The sequence below is a fragment of the Callithrix jacchus genome, chromosome 6 (assembly GCF_049354715.1).
Source record: "Callithrix jacchus isolate 240 chromosome 6, calJac240_pri, whole genome shotgun sequence".
NCBI classification, from domain to species: Eukaryota; Metazoa; Chordata; class Mammalia; order Primates; family Cebidae; genus Callithrix; species Callithrix jacchus.
Window position 1 is genome coordinate 13,565,430 of NC_133507.1, and position 18,191 is coordinate 13,583,620.

The 18,191-nt window shown below is 39.1% G+C and overlaps 1 protein-coding gene across 29 annotated transcripts in view; it reads right to left on the bottom strand.

Moving 5' to 3' along the window:
• Positions 1–18,191, bottom strand: part of LOC103793610 (uncharacterized) — a 592,261-nt gene that overhangs the window by 102,136 nt on the left and 471,934 nt on the right. The window lies entirely within an intron of this gene.

The window sequence follows — 18,191 nt, forward strand, 5'->3', positions numbered from 1 at the left end:
GCTGCTGTAAGTGACACTGTGCTGGTTTTCTTTACTCTTCAGGAGGATCTTCCTGTGCCAAGTCAATTTGCAATCGCTTGGATCTTTCAACAGCCCTTTGGTCTGACTCCAGAGTCCTTCTCAAATATCAGATGATGATGACCTCTTTGTGTAAACGTCAATATCTCAAAACCTCAACGTAAAACCCAAGAATGTTTTTCAGTTTTTGCACTTTAATCTTGGGGCTCTACTTACTGTCCTTTGGATCCATGGAAAGATTACTTGGTAACCCGCTAATATACCATCCGATTTGTCTGGAAGCTTTGGCTTATAGCCCTGTAGAAGGATAGACACAAAGACTTGGAAGCTAAGAGGCAGATGAGAGCTGGCAATGTTACTATGTCTAATTAAGATTTATAAGTGAGAAGGCAGGAAAGAGGTGAAAGCAAGAGAGGTATGATGCCAGAAATGAAATACAACAAACAAACAAGAGACACAACAACAGTGAAATGCATCACTTGTTGTAGCTCAACTGTTAAGTGAATATAGAAGACTGGGTTATAAATGTTTGCATGTGGTGGGGTGCAAGAGGCAAAATGTGGAGACCAGGATAAGAAAGTGGCTCTAGAAATATAGGAAAAAGAAATTTATCATAGAAAATTCATAAATTATAAAAGTCCTTTTCTGTCTTTAATTTTTCTTATTTAACATGTAAGTTCTTTTTAAGAAAAACAAACAAAAAATATCTTTATGTTAATCTATCCTACTGTCATTTTTATTTTTTCTCACAGACTTTTGGTTTATTCTAAAATGTTGTGCTCTGATTGAAAAAAGATTGCAGTACTTGTCAGATATGTATTTCTGATTGATCTTAAGTTATAATATTTGTCTGGATAATGACAACATTAATGGCATTAATATTTCTCTGTTTAGGATGACTTTCTTAGTCCATTTGCATTGCCATAAAGGACATCTGATGCTGGGTAATTTATAAAGAAGTGTATTTGGTTCACTGTTCTGCAGACTGCACAAGAAGCATGATACCAGCATCTGCATCTGGGGAGGGCTTCAGGGAATGTCCAGTCACAGTGGAAGGGGAAGGGGAAGAGGCGTCACATGATGAGAAAGCAATCCAGGGAGAGAGGTAGTGGGGAAGGGTGCCAGAATCCTTTAAGCAAAAGATCATGAACGATTGGAGTGAGAACTCACTCACTACTTCGGGGAGGGTACCAAGCGATTCATGAGGGATTCACCCTATGACACAAACACCTCCCACCAGGCACCATTTTTAAGACTGGGTATCAAATTTCAACATGAGATTTGGAGAGGATAAGTATCCAAACTATATCACTGACTAAAAAGGAATACTACATTAACAAAAGCTTTTCAGCTCTTAAGAAGCGTAGTTTTTAATTGAAGAAAGGACAGTTCTACATTTAAAAAGAGAGGAGGCTGAGCACTGTGGCTCATGCCTGTAATCCCAGCACTTTGGGAGGCTGAGGCTGGTGGATCACAAGGTCAGGAGTTCAAGACCAGCCTGGCCAAGATGTTTCAATCCCGTTTCCACTAAAAATACAAATGTTAGCTGGGCATGGCGGCAGGCGTCTGTAATTCCAGCTACTCGGGAGGATAAGGCAGAGAATTGCTTGAACCCAGGAGGCAGAGGTTACAGTGAGCCAAGATTATGCCATTGCACTCCAGCCTGGGCAACAGAGCAAGACTCTGTCTCAAAAAAAAAAAAAATAGAGAGGAAAACACAAACAACTAAATGTTTACTACCACCATTGTCTGTAGGCCCCACACAAACACATACATACACACACTTCTTTTTTCTTCATCATCCCATTTTCAGTATTGTCATTGTTAACAACACTGTATCTCAAATAGCATTAAAGGCTTCTCATTTATTTATTTTTAAAAATTAAATAATTGGCCAGGTGAGGTGGCTCATGCCTGTAATCTCAGCACTGGAGCTCATGAGTTTGAGATCAGCCTGGGAACATAGGGAGACCACATCTCTTCAAAAAATTTAAAAATTTGCCAGGCGTGGTGGTGCATGCCTGTAGTCTTTGCTGCTTGGGAGACTGAGGCTTGAGCCTGGGAAATTGAGGCTGCGGTGGTCTGTGATTGAGCCCTTCCTCTCTAGCCCAGGGGACATTGGAGGACCCTGTCTAAAAAATAAAATGAAATAATCTTTTAGAGTTTTTTAGTTTTATAGAAAAATTGAGCAGAAAGTACAGAGTTCCCATATACAACATTTTCTCCTTCCAATTACTAATATCTTGCATTAGCATGGCATATTTCTTACCACTGATGAACCAATATTGACATATTATTGCAAAAGCCCTCATTTATTTTGTGAATCACTCACTCTGTGTTCTAAAGTTCCGAGTTTTGCCAAATGCCTAATGTCATGTATCTACCATTAAAGTAGCATACAGAACACTTTTGCTGCTCTAAATATGTTTTTGTCCTTTTTTATTATTTATTTATTTATTTGTTTTATTTTGTTTTGTTGAGATGGAATCTCACTCTGTCACCCAGGCTGGAGTGCAGTAATGCAATCTCAGCTCACTCCAACTTCTGCCTCCTGAGTTCAAACAATTCTCCTGCCCCAGCCTTCTGCATAGTGGTATTATGAATGTGTGCCACCATGCCTGGCTAATTTTTTGTACTTTTAATAGAGATGAGGTTTCATTGTATTGGCCAGGTTAGCCTCGAACTCCTGACCTCAGGTGATCTGCCCACCTCGGCCCCCAAAGTGCTAGAATTACAGGTGTACCCAGCCTCTAAATATCTTTTTAAAAGCATGTTGAACATATCTCCTGAATAAACTGTAAGTGTAATTCTTGGGTGGTAAACAAGAAATGGAATTGCTGGAGATGCACGTAAACAAAAAACCATTTAAATAAAACCTAGCAATTTTCTCTAAAATAGCCATACCAATATACACTCAGCTGTTTGAGAGTTTCTAATTTCCTTTGTCATTGCCAACATATAACCACATTTTTAAACTTAAAAATGATATCTTAATTCAATTGGCATTCCCACCAGTTACTGACGATGAACATTTGTTCATATGTGTAACTGAACTGACCATTTGTGTTCCTTTTTATGGTAACTGCTTTTTCAGATAACTTGTCCATGGGTTGGAGGTGGGTAGTTTGTCATTTTCTTATTGATTTTCAGGGTTTCCATATATTCTAGACATTTATCCTTGACTGCCAGCTGTGTTGCAGGTATTGTATTTCAGTTTGTTTCATTTCCCTTAACTTTGCTTATGGGGTCTTTTATTGAATACAAGTTTGAGTAAAAATAAATAAATAAAAACAAATTCCAGAACATTACTTCTAGCAAATGATATAGAAGGCTAAGGGGAGGGGACAGTAGCTAGAGGACATAATAAAAATACTTGCTACGGTCGCAGATTTGTATGGGGCTGATGCTTGTTCTGGTGACTACCTTCCACTCACTTTCCTGAAGAGCAAATTTGTAATATATATATTTTTTCATTTTTTCTTCAGCTGTTTGTGAATGAATTCCATTTGATTTTTCTGCCACCCAACCATGTCATTCCATGAAAAGTCCCTGCTATTCTGATTTCCTCATTCAGAGTCCTTATCTTCTGTGTTTGATGCTCTACAAAGGGCTGTGTACACTCACAGTTCTCTATAAATAATTGAAAGAGTAATAATTTGCATATACAGTGGCCTGTAATTGGTTGTGATATACTCACTAGTAATTTTGCATGAGGTATGCACCAGTAAAATAAATTGTGCTTGTGTGTGTTTACTTTGGGCAGGAAAATCACTATATGGCATGCTGAATTTTTATATCAAGTTTTAATTAGGTCATCCTGCTTGAGTTACCAAAATAACCTGCTCTCCCCAATAATGAGAATGGGATTTATTTAGGAATGAATAACAGTGACTCATCTCTAGATTTCAGAATATGAAAAACCTCTTCTTTGTAACATATGTAAGTTAAATATTTTGCATCCTAGTCTAGTCGAGCTAACCGACTGAGTCTTTGTCAAGAAGAGCTGCTGCCAAGGCAAGGAATGGAGATACTAGGGCCAGGGCTACGCTGTACAACCAAGAGAGCACTGGTAACCCAGTCTTTGGAGAGCCAGAGCGAGATCAGCCTTCTCCTTCCTGGTCATTCTCCTTCCAGCCAAGATCCAGTCAGATAGGACAATCCCCCAACACTTTTGTTTTTGGCAGCATCCAAATGTAAGAGCTACAGGAGCCCTGTATTTCAGAATGAGTGGATGGAGATTTTTTATCTCCCTTTTTTTTTTTTTTGAGACAAAAAAATAAGCAACAAGAGTTTCACTCTTGTTGCCTGGGCTGGAGTACAATGGCATGATCTTGGCTCACCACAACCTCTGCCTTCCGTGTTCAAGTGATTCTCCTGCCTAAGCCTCCCTAATAGCTGGGATTTCAGGCATGCACCACCACGCCTGGTTAATTTTGTATTTTTAGTAGAGATGGGGTTTCTCTCTGTTGATCAGGCTGGTTGCGAACTCCCAATCTCAGGTGATCCACCTGTCTTGGCCTCCCAAAGTGCTAGGATTACAGTCATGAGCTACTGCGCCTGGCCCTTGATTTCCTTTTTATAGAATAGGCCTTTGCAAAGCAAGTGGATTTTATTTTTAAGCTTGGATTTTTGGTTTAATTGAAATCAAAGCATGGAGAATAGCAGGAGAAAGTAGTTAAGAGTTATACTAATACTTTATTGTTATGATGCTTTTAATCCTCAAGGAGGGCTTCTTTTTTTTTTTTTAATTCTTACCCCTACCAACGCTAACTCAGAGAAGAAATGCTCATGATACTTTCCAAAAAGCTAGGGTACAATTTGTACATGATTTTAGGTCCATCCTAGTCACTTCAGAGATACACACAGGTATTTACTGACTCCATATTTATGTGCAAGGTGCAGTCCATATGTGAGGCATTCAAGGAGGAGATGGACATGTGCCACACAGAGAACAGATTCTCAATAGTTTACAATCTAATCAGATTCTTGGAGATGAGATATATACTTTCCTAGAAACAAGACAAGAAGCCTGTATCCAAACAAAGAAGGCATCATACTCCAGCGCCCCAGACATAAGTCAATACTTTTGCCTTAAAAATGTGCTTTTCATGGAAACGATGGTCAAGAGTTTCTAAGCTTTGCTGGAATTAAGACTTCTTCCTTGAAAGAGAGCCATGAGCTGAGGAAGGTACTGGAACTAAAGTTCTTAGATGTCAGAAGTGTTTTTCAGGATCTTTGTCCTGTGAGTTCTGGCAAGCACTGATCAGATGGAAGTCAGGTTGTGGGAAGGAAGAAAGATAAGTGGAGGGATGCAAGATGATTAGAGGTAAGTAAAAGTGTGAGAGGGTGGGAGGCTGAGGCAAGAGGATCACTTGAGCCTGGAAGGTCGAGGCTGTAGTCAGCAGTGAGCACTCCAGCACAGATAAAAGAGTGAGACCCTGTCTCAAAAACAAATGTGGGAGCTGGGTGTGGTGGCTCACGACTGTAATGCCAACACTTTGGGAAGCCAAGGCGGGCAGATTATGAGGTCAAGAGATCGAGATCATCCTGGCCAACATGAGGAAACTCCATCTCTACTAAAAATACAAAAATTAGCCAGGCATGGTTGCATATGCCTGTAGTTCCAGCTACTCAGGAGGCTGAGGGAGGAGAATTGCTTGAACCTAGGAGGTGGAGGTTTCAGTGAGCCACCATTGTACTCAAGCCTGGGCAACAGAGCTAGACTCTGTCTCAAAAACAAAACAAAACCTAAAACATATAAAAACAACAACAAAAACAAATGTGGGAAGGAACAATGGTAATAGCCATATTGAAGTCCCCCTTCCAAGGATACCTCATGGAGGTTGCAACTTTCTTATTGAAATCCTCTGATATTGAGATGATTAATTTGTGTGACTAGGCCACAAAGTCCTAAGTCCTATTGCACTCCCAAAATACTTTGTAATTCCTTCCCCATCTCAGACACAATTAGTTCTTTCTGGAGAAAGATTGATAAAGAGAAAAATTTAAAAATCCTTCTCTGGTCTCTATCCATATATTCTCGATTTTGGTCAGATTTAGTCTAAAGAAATATGAGAAACTAGGTCCCAGCTCTTTATCTTTGTTTTTATTGCATTTGGTTTTGGGTTCTTGGTCATGAAATCCTTGACCTAATTGAACTAAAGAGTTTTTACATGGCAAAAAGAACAGTCAGCAGAGTAAACAGACAACCCACAGCGTGGGAGAAAATCTTCACAATCTATACATCTGACAAAAAACTAATATCCAGAATCTGCAATGAATTCAAAGAAATCAGTAAGAAATAAACAAATGATCCCATCAAAAGGTAGGCTAAGGAAATAAACAATCCTCAAAGGAAGATACACAAATGGCCAACTAACATATGAAAAAACTCTCGACATCATTAATGATCAGGGTAATGAAAATCAAAACCGCAATGTGATACCACCTTACTCCTGCAAGAATGGTCATAATCAGAAAATCACAAAACAGTAGGTGCTGGCATGGATGCATTGGCCAGGGAACGTTTCTATGCTGCCAGTGGGAATACAAACTAGCACAGGTGCTACGGAAAACTGTGTAGAGATTCCTTAAAGAACTAAAAGTAGAACTACCATTTGATCCAGAAATCCCACTGCTGGGCATCTACCCAGAGGGAAAGAAGTCAGTATTTGAAAAAGATACTTGCACATGCATGTTTATAGCAGCACAATTCACAATTGCAAAATCACGGAACCATCCCAAATGTCCATCAATCAGCAAGTGGATAAAGGAACTGTGGCATATATATGTGATAGAATACTACGTGGCCACGGAAAGGAATGAATTAACAGCATTTGCATGAACCTGAATGAGATTGGAGACTATTATTCTAAGTGAAGTAACTCAGAAATAGAAAACCAAACATCGTACGTTCTCACTGATACGTGGGAACTAAGCTATGAGGACACAAAGGCATAAGAATGATACAACGAAATCTGGGGACTTGAGGGGAAGAGTGGAAGGAGGGAAAAGGATAAAAGACTACACGTATGGTGCAGTATATACTGTTTGGGTGATGGGTATGCCAAAATCTCACAAATCACCACTAAATAATTTACTTACATAATCAAATACCCCCTGTACCTCAATAACCTGTGAACAAGTAAATTAAAAAATAATTTTTAAAATAAAATTTTAGGTTTCAAGTAACAGAAAAAACATACAAAATTAAAAAAAAAAAAGAAATATGAGCAACTAAGTTGAACTTAACCCTTTGCTCCCATTCTATACCCTCTCTTTCAAAATTCCAATAATTCTTTTTCCCAGAATGAAGTTCTCATGAAGTTCTAAAATTTGACCAGAGTTTCTCCTCTTTTCTAAACTGTCATTATCTTCCAGGGATCCCCAAAACATCACAGATTACCTTAAATGCTTAAAATCACGTGAGAAAAAAAGCGTTTGCTTAAACCATAAAGGTGTGAATGACAGGTAGTCAATAGCAGCACATTAATTGTTTCAAGTGGCTTCTTGTTAATATAACGACTCTGCAGATAATGGAGTTATTAACATTAACTGAGTTGGGTTTTAAGAAATAGGTTACATGGGGAAATGTTATGAAAAAAAAAGAAAAATGTCACCGTTACATGAACTCTTACTAGAAACTGGCCACTGGTGTTGACTCTTCTCAATTTCTTCTTTCATTGTTCTTTTGTCTTTCAAAACCCACACTTTCCATTAAAGCACAATGCTCATTTTGTTGCTGCTGTTGTTTTTGTTGTCATCTTCTCTTTTACTTCTCTCTTAATCCCTCAGTGTCCCTAGCCCATCTGGCACACCTGATACAGCTGGCGTGTGCTCCACCTCCACAGCTGCATCCCCAGTCCTAAAGCTAAAAGTCCATGCTGGGCTCTGCCCACAAGCAGCTTTGAACGTCGTGCCTAGTGAAGCCCACCTTGTTCTGAATCCCCTCTCTCATGTGCACAACCTTCTCTTGTAATTCCCAGCACTCACTGACTCAACTTTCTGCTTCCTGGCCTTCACTTGTGTCCTAGCCCAAGCCCACTGGTTTGGTGAAAGAGTATGCCTCACAAAACAGTTTTCTGTATGTCACTCTGCAGATATTTTATCTTGTTTTCTAGAATCTGTTTACTTTTGAGAGCTCTCAGAGAAACATCATGCTCAATACCTGCCCTGCCCCACAGAAGACCTGAGTTCTCCATTGTAGAAAATGACCTCAGGATAGGTCCAGAGAGATGACAGCTTAAGACATTCACCCAAATGCCTTTCCTCAGCTCCATGCTTGTAGGAGCACGTCAATGGAAAGTGAAAAATGTTCATCTGGCAACAATAACAGGGACCCCAGAGTGGGCAGCAGATAGGGGTGGCTTTTCACTTATGTAATTACAAAGTAAGGTATTTCTTTATAGGGTTTGGGGAACCATAACATCCATCAATCCAAGTGGTGTCACAAAATAGCTAACATTCAATTCTAAGAGGTGGTTTGTGAAGAAAGAGACAAGGGTAGTACTGATCTGCAACGTTTGTTTAAAGAAGTGAGAATACAGCTCCAAGTTGTCTGAATGAAGAAGAAAAAGTCAGCTTTTTCAGTGACGAGACTATGTAGAAAATCACATTGGGAGATAAATGCATTTTCCTCAGATATTTAGATTGAACCAAATGAAATGACTATTTTTTAGGTTAAAAAATGGCCTAATACCAGCAATTTCATATGACTCAACCAATAGTTGAATAATGTTGGTGAGGGCTGGGGAAGGTTGGAATGGATGGAAGATTGAGAAGATGAAACAGGGTCACCATGGCAGGAGTTTTAATTCTCTGTTTGAGCTTTAGGGGGTCCTTCTTATCTACATGAGTTTTGGGGAGGACCAAAGGTGACTGGAAAAGTCAAGGGCATGATAAGATGGTATTTTTGGGAAATGTACCTGGAAGTGAAGTTCAATGAAGGGATATCAAAGCTGACAGGTTTCATTTTATGATTAACTTGAAGCTATGAAAGCATTTCCATGTCTTGATGAATGATCTAACACTCAGTGACCCCCAGGCCCCATTGGTGGCCTTCTCTGCATCCAGCAACTTTTGCATACATGTTCTTACACATCTTTCTTATAAAGGAAGAATAAAGTAAAGAATTAATCTAATAGAAAATATAGATGCATGTCTAATTGGTCTCTGGGTAGGAAAAATTTTGCAAGCACAAGAATATGAAAAAATCCAGTTGAAAATTCAATAGACTTGATCACATAAATGATTCAAATTTTTATACATCAGAAACCAATATAAGTGGAATTAAAAATCAAAATAAATTATTAAATATTTGGTAACAAGGCTGGATACAGTGGCGCATGTCTATAATCCCAGCAGTTTGGGAGGCCAAGGTGGGTGGATTTGCTTGGGCTTAGGAGTTTAAGACCAGCTTGGGCAACATGGTGATACCTTGCTCTACAAAAAATACAAAAACTAGCCAGGCTTGGTGGCGTGTGCCTGCAGTCCCAGTAACTCCTGTAGTCCCAGCTGATTCAGGAGGCTGAAGGGAGAGGATTGCTGGAGCCCAGGAGATAGAGGCTGCAGTGAACTATGAGCCTGGGCAACAGATTGAGACCCAGTCTCCAAAAAAAAAAAAAAAAAAAAAAGACAATATATATGCAAAGGTCATGTATCATAATTTATAATTTATAAAGTACATTTTTACAGCAATAAAATTATATTATTCTAATAGAAATGAGGCAAATTGAAATGTAAATCACAAAAAATAAAACCGATAAACACAGGAAACTATCTTCAGTAATAAAAAAGGACAAGTAATTATGACAAACAGCTTTTTTGCCCATTTAATTAAAACATCTTAGAGTCAATATTCAATGCTAGTGAGAACAGATTCAGATGATTCTTTATATATGGCCACTCTGATATTAAGCCTTAGAAGACTCTGCTAAATTATATCAGAAACTTAAAAATGCTTACATTATTTGACTCAGAAATCTTATAAAGAACTTAAAAGCAAAAAAATTAAAAAAAAAGAAAATACAAAGTTATTTATTTTAGCCAAACATGAAAAAGAGCTTTGAATCTTTAGGGTTCTTAGATTAAGCAAACAAACAAAAACAGAACACACTTTAACTGATTTAAACAAAAAATAAATTTATTGCAAGTGACTCACAGAATTCCAGGGAGCACAGAGTGAAGTTTAGGAGCTCTACAGGCACATGGTGGGGCCACTCCAATGAAGACTCCCATGCTGCTGTTTTTGTCACAGAACCCACCACGGACACCATCAAGGTTTGATCCTAAATGCCATGACTTCAGCCATCACAACCCCAAAAAGCCAGAAACCAGCATTGCTGTTCTTAACCAATGTTGATCTGCCCATTCCCAGCACATTCTCTTCCTAGGTGAAGGGTCCTATGGGGGTGTCTGATTGATAGAGCCTAATCATATGACTCCACCTTCATTGCAAGGGAGGCTGGGAGAGGAAGTTAAAGTTTCTTACCTGGGGAACTAAGACATGAGTATGGGAAATTCCTCTGATAAAGAAAGAATGTTAAAAAGTTGCAGTGGCTCATGCCTGTAATCCCAACACTTTGGGAGGCCAAGGCAGGTGGATCACAAAGTCAGGAGTTTGAGACTGGGAGAGGAAGTTAAAGTTTCTTACCTGGGGAACTAAGACATGAGTATGGGAAATTCCTCTGATAAAGAAAGAATGTTAAAAAGTTGCAGTGGCTCATGCCTGTAATCCCAACACTTTGGGAGGCCAAGGCAGGTGGATCACAAAGTCAGGAGTTTGAGACCAGCCTGACCAACATGGTGAAACCCTGTCTCTACTAAAACTACAAAAAATTAGCCAGGTGTGGTGCTATGTGCCTGTAATCCCAGCTACTCAGGAGGCTGAGGGGGGAGAATCACTTGAACCTGGGAGGCAGAGGTTGCAGTGAGCTGAGATCATGCCATTGTACTCCAGACTGGGTGACAGAGTGAGACTCCATCTCAAAAAAAAAAAAAAAAGTTGCAGTCAGTGAAAGAATAAAAATGCCCTTTGCAAACCTAAATATCTCCCAATAGAAGAATAGTTACATAAATTTATATCCAAAGGATGGCTTAGTATGGGGCCATAAACATGAATAAAAGTCATAGTTTTTGTCTTCATTAACGTTTCTGTATTTTGTATAAATACCACACATTTTATAAGAAGTCTATGTCAAAATACTAATTTCTTATGTGTTGGATTATAAATATTAATAAGTTATCGTTACATGCATGTAATGTAATTTGCTATGCTTTGCCTGCCCAGGCATCTTAGGTGCTCAGATGTGAGTCCACCCGAGGTGCTCCACTCCATCCATAGCCAGTAAATAGCTGAAAAGGGAGGAAACTGTTCATTGTGGGTCTACCCACATGCCTACCTGGTAAGTCCTTGTTTTTTGTTTTTTGAGACAAAGTCTTGCTCTGTGGCCCAGGCTGGAGTATAGTGGCATGGTCTCAGCTCACTGCAACTTCCACCTCCTAGGTTCAAGCAACTCCTGCCTCAGCTACTCAAGTAGCTGGGATTACAGGTGCTCACCACCATACCTGGCTAATTTTTGTATTCTTAGTAAAGACAGCGTTTCACCATGTTGGCCAGGCTGGTCTCAAACTCCTGACCCTCAAGTGATCTGCCCACCTCAGCCTCCCAAAGCTCAGGATTACAGGAGTGAGCTGCTGCTCTCTAAGCCCTTGTTCTCTAAACACTCCTTGGAAAGAAATTCTATGTTCTGCAGCCCAAGTTCATCACCTTCTTTCATTATTCAGTGTTTAGCAATCCAGTTTCTGCTCCCAATATTGTGTCAAAAGACCCCTTAGCCAATCGCCAATGACCTCCTAATTGGCAAATCTACTTTATATTGTTCCAGTCCTTGAATTATGACTTCTCTCTGCTATTTAGAATTTTTAGTATTCTTCTTTGTTAGGGTCTATTTCCATATTGCTGTTGAATAGGAGAGAGTACTACACTCTCTAGGTTTTCCTTTGACCTATCCACTGATTTTTATTTGTAGATAAATATTTATTTGGCATTCTATTACATTCCAGATACACCTGTGAGCAAGACTGATCAAGTCCTTGCCCTGAAGGATCTTACATATTGTGGGTGGTGAAAGGAATATTAAATAAACATAAACAAACTAATTTTATTTTGTGCTTCTTAACCTTTCTCTACTTCATACATAGGCTTGTTTCTTCCAGCAATCGTTTAATCTTAGCATGTTTTGGGGGTTCCCTCTTACTGTCTTTTCTCATTATGCACACTTTTCTATCCCTTCTCATGGCTTTGAAATATCTGTTTAGTCTTGATCTCACCCCAGAACTCATGTATACAACTGTCCATCCACAGATGTCTCTACCTGGCTGTCTGGCAAGCATCAAACTCAAGAAATGTCAAGATAAATTTATCATCTTCTTTAAACTTGCTTCTTCAGGAGGAATCATCTTGGCTAAAAGTCTACCCTAGCCTAAAAAACTACTGTATACTCATGAAAAATGAAAATTACTGATGATCATTCCTATGTCTCTACTCTCCCAGAGTACCAAAATCAGGTACTGGTTTTCATCTCTGGTCTTCCAGAACAATCCATATTATAAGTACAGTGACTTCTTTATTCTGAAAACGGTAGATTAGTAAATGCAACCTCAAGGACATGCATGCACAATGAATCCTTGGAAGTCAAGTTTAAGTCTGGTGTTCCCAACTAATTCTATTTATTTCTGGAAATAGGTGTTTACAATAAGATGTTAACATCAGAAATTTTGATTTCTGTTTTCCCACACATCTATGTGACAAGTTTCCAGTTAATATCAGGCTCTGAACATCACGGCATCTCACTAAAAACTAGGGATGCACTAGGCCCTCAATAAATGTGTCTCTGTTATCTCTTGTGTTTATTTAGAGATATCTGAGGATGCTGCCAGCCAGTCACTGAGAATGAAACAAAACAACCAGAACGAAAACAAAACTGAGTAACTTGTTTTCTATTTTAACAAAATGTTTTGAATTTGTGCTGCGGAAGTAACGGATAGATGTATATCTTTGATATTTGTGATGTGTTTTCTGCCCTTACTTCTTGGCTTTGTTACTGTCAAAGATGAGGTGAGATCTGTTTTATTTGTCTAACATCTATTTGGCAATCAAGTGAATCTATTGTGTTTTCCACAGTGTAGCCTTTTCCTTTCTCTTTCTTAAAAACAAAACAAAACAAAACTACATCAGTGCAGTAGCCTCATGTGTGCTGGGCTGACCGGCTATCCAATCCGACTGGGTACAGATTTCCATCCTGCTCACCAGCAACCTGGGATGCAAGTCTACTAGCTGGCAGGGCTCATGTTCCCTTGGCCAGCTGAGGAACAGCTAGGGAAGCTAGGCAAGATGCTATCCTTTTTCAAAGACAGCGAAGGCAGCTGTTAGAGGCCTTGGACCCAGGCCTGTAAAAAGGCACACAGGGACAACCTAGGTGGCAGGAAAACGCTTTTTATTTCCAGGAAAATGCTTGCAAGGTAAAGAGTGAAGTCTGAGCATACTTTATAGAACAGGTTGATTACAGCTATTAGAATCCAAATCCAGTCTATATCATCACCTTCTAAAAGCACTTATGTTTTCCCCTTTAAACTTCTGCATGCCACTTTTATTCTGCCTAAGGTGAAATAAATGCCTGTCTCCCACAAGCTCGAATCTTCTCCCTCCCTATCACCTGTCTGTATGCTTTCATCCCTGTCTCTATGTTTCTGTCTTCTCTCTCCCTCTTTCCTTCTGCTACATTCCAAAGGAAAAAAAGCACTGGGGAAGAAGATGTGAAACAGGTTTTATTGCCTTTAGCTACTTCTAGAATGCTAAACCACTCATAACAACAATATTCACCATGACGAAGAAACGGGGCCAAAAAAAACCTAGAAAACCTCTCACTCACATTCAGGTTGTTTAAACCCCAGCATTTACAGGAGCTCGTTAAGAGAGATGGTGCATGACAATGCTCCCCACGAATAAGGATGAGAACTTTTAAAAGCATTTCTTTAAACAAGCAGAGAAAAAAAAAAGAAAAGGAAAAAGAAATGCACAATGCTTAGACCCAGATGCAGGGATTGGGAAGGGGAGCAGCTATCCGCTAAAGGTGCACCTCTCCACCCCCCTTTTGGGGATCTTTGTATACACAATCCAGCCCCAGACAAAAGGAACAGGGCAGCTTTAGAGTCTTCAGAACTGGGGGCTGAGGAGGCGAGGGAAGAGAGGGGCATGATTGATGGAGTTCTGGTTGGCTTATAAAGGGCAGCCGGGAGTGCAGGGAAATAATCAGGGAAAAGGGCGTCCCGTGCTGGCTTTCTCAGAGGGGCGAAATGAATCCTGCTCCTCTGCATTATTAAGTTGTCAGGCGGGCTGATGATGAAAATCTGAAGGTCAGGCATAACAAGAAGCACCTTATGGGGGGGGTCACGACCTTTCTGAAAGTGCTACACTCATGTTTATCTGCACCTAACCCTTATCCACAATTCTTCATTTGATAAGAACATTGGGAGAGGGGGAGGCAGGGAGGGGTGTCTCCTCATATGTATAAGCAGTGAGTGAAATTAGGCTTCCCGTGAAACTGATTGTAGAGGCTCAATTCACAGTGAAAGATAATAAACCAAAAGGACACACGAGGGATGCAGGCAGAAATTGTTCGCTACAGTGAAACTCAATAAAGGGAACAAGAGCTTCCCTAAATGACAAATTTGGTACAGTGGTGCTAAAATCAGGATTCTCCCTGGAATTGCCACAGCAATTCACTCTTGGCAGTACCACTTTTTATTTACTTTGGAGATCCTAATGGCATGGGGTGGGGGCTGCTTTGGGGAATGTTTATTTCTTTATCTGCTTGCTTTAAACCAAAGACTCAAGGTGAAGGATAATCAGACAGATTTTTTTTTTTTCCTATTTGATATGTATTTTTGTTTGTTTTTGAACTGGGAATGGAGCGACTGTTCTCATGCATCTTATTCGTGTGTGTTTTGAAGAATCCTTTTCCAGGTGTTCTCCATTTCTTGGGAATTGAGGAAGTACTTGGGATTCTCAGCTGGGACTCATAGACCAAATCTCTAACTGATCAAAAAATAAACATATCACTTGTAAAAATAACACTGGAACAATTCACAGGCTACAATGCAGGCTTCTACGACACTTCCAAATCTAGTTGTTTATCCCTGTTTGTAAAAGCATTCTTCAGATTTTGACTGTTTGGCAGTACTATAATATGAAAAACATAGAATTTATAAAATCATCTACTTTTAAAGGGGAAGATATATTTGAAATTGCATAGAAACAAAAAGGTTTGGCAAAATGAAGACTAAAAATAATATACCTGTGGAATAAGAAAGACGTTTTCAATGTCGGTTAAAAATTTTACCTTCCCGGAAAGGAATTCTCTAAAATCTAGAAAGAAGGAAAATGTTATATAATGTCCCTTATATTTCTGTTGCTTATTTCTCATTTAAGAAGTAAAATCTGATTTTCAACATGATACTTTGAGAAAGACTTCTTACCGAATGTGCAGACTTCTATTTCAGTGGATGATATTCAACCTGGATTTATATTATTTTATTTGCTAGGACATTTTTTATACTTTCCTCAGTTTATCTCGATAAGCTTCTTGCTATCCCATCTACCAACTCCTATGCACAGAAACATTATCCCAAATAGATAAGCCACATATAAACTAAGAAAAAAGATCCACTTTAGTTTCTCAATTCCACATAGAAGTAAAAATGCAGTATATATAACTTAACCAACCCATCACTCTTGCTGTGTACATTTGAAGATCACATTTCTGCTTTTACCTCAAGTGTCTCCCCGTGTAGTTGAGATAAAATCACTACCTTTCTATTGTACTCATATTCATACTGTTTTTTTAAAAAATTGGACTCCTGCTATAAAAAAATAGCATTGGAATATAAAACAAAAGAATGTTCACCAGCAGCATTACACTCAAGAATGTATTTAATATTTTTCTTTTTCCTTTTTTTTTTGCCAGAAGACAAGATAGGTTTAAAACTGATAGAGGCTCTGGCTTAGAGTATCTTGACCCAGAAGCCAGGAGGAAAGTGAGAGAGAGGAAGCCTCTTACTGCTAGCATGGCTGACATGTTGGAGTGCATCAGGACTGACTTTTCACATAGGGTGGAACAAGTGCTGAGATATGAGCCCATAGGAATACCATTGCACAATTATTTTTGATAATTTTAAATAAACATCATCCTTTTGATTCTTCTGTAGGCTAAAATATGGGTATCATTTGGAATGTATTTTATACAATATTGATCGGAAAATATTAAGTCTATGTCTCATTCAAACAAATCTTTAAAAAGTCAGAGTTCAGCTTCCCACTAGCTCCTTTTGTCCAGATGCATCTGCATAATTGGCCAAGATGTCTCTCGGACTTAAGGGTGGATTTTCCAATGACATAGTATATCATCAACCACCCAGCCACATCTTAACTATACAGAATATTACAAATAATAACTATCTTTTTATTATACAAGGTATGAGAATGAAATTGTTTTCTTACTTTGCTTCTTTAAAATCTTTGCATTTCTCCTTTAGAAGGTAGGTTTGAATCTGTTCCCAATAGAAGATGTATACATATGACATAGAATTAGATTTTAAAATTTATAAATAGAATTGAAGGTATTGAAAGTGATGCCATTAGAACTGGTGAGTTAACGGTGTGAGATCAGCCCCTGGATTCTCTCCCTACTGGCCATCTGATTTTTATTACCTGCCTTACCTCCCTACCTTCTTGCCTTCACTGCCTCATGTTTGGAGTGTGTTGTGTGACCTCAAAAAATTCCTGTGATAAGATTATGTCTGTGGCTCTATGGCCATGACATTCAATTTGTCTAGGCTTCCACCAAGCTTTATGTAACATTCAGAAAACTATCCTAAAATATTGATAACAGTTGCCTTGAATGGAAGAAGCCCAATCTACTCAAACCTTGGTATTCAAGGTGTCGTCCCGGAACCAGTAGCCTCTGTCCCCTGGCAGGCCAGCAGCACTGGGAGCTTGGTACAGATGCTCAGGTCTTAGACAGCCCAGACCCACTCACTCAAAACTGCATTTTCACAAGATCTGAAGTCACTCCTATGCACACTCCAGGTGGACTGAACTAGAAGCTGTTTGGCATGGCATTTTCTCAGGCTTCATGTGCCTTAGTAGAGGGCAAGTCTGCTCTCAATTACATGGCAATTTCAGATGCCTGCTACCTCCACAGTATAGTTTTCCTAGGTGAGTCGACAAACACATAACCTTTCTCTACTTGTCTTCCCCTGGCTGAGCAGAAAGGATCAAAGAGAAGTCGAAAGATAGTTCTTGAGGAAGCAGAAATCCCTAGAGCAAAGGAGGTCTCAATTTTCCACTAAAAGGATAACTCAAAAGGTAACTAATAATAGATTATCCAATAGCAAATACCTGTGCACCAAGTTAATTTTAAGTTGCAATAACAGTAATAAAAATGCATATTCATTTTTTTACATTAGCTAAGAGAAAAATGCATTCTATTCTCTTGATGCATTTTGTAAGCTGCTGTTTCTTTCCTAATCTTTGCATAGGGCAAAAAAGTACTACTTGTGTATTTAAAGGTACTGGAAGCTGAATGCTACCTATCACAATACCCTTTATTTTATTTTCAACTCTGCAAGAAAACTACCATGACTTTATACTGCTGTCTTTGTTATACATTCTCAATTTCATAGGGCAATTGATTCAAATCCATTTTAAATCTCAATGGGCTGGAACTTGGCATGCGAGTTGGTTGGCCAGGTGCAAGTTTCTCTCCAAAATATGACAAAAGTCATGGCTGAAATATAGAGCGGCATAATTGTTGGAGAGTTTTGCCAACCTGCGGCCAAACAAGGCCAACTGTTATTAGCAAGGGCAGAAGGGCAAACTCTGGGGAGGGGAGAGAATGTGGGCAGTATGCCATTTGCATAATGATCAAACTAGCTTTAAAAAACAAAAACCACTTTGCTTGCTTCTGTTCATGCTTTTTTGAGCTATCTGTTCATGTTAAAAAAAAAAAGAAGAAGAAGATAGTTCAGAGAATGAAGAACACAGAAAACAAATGAGACAGGAGAGGTGAGATTGGAAAAGCTTTAATGATCTTAAGCCAGATAGTCAATCCCCC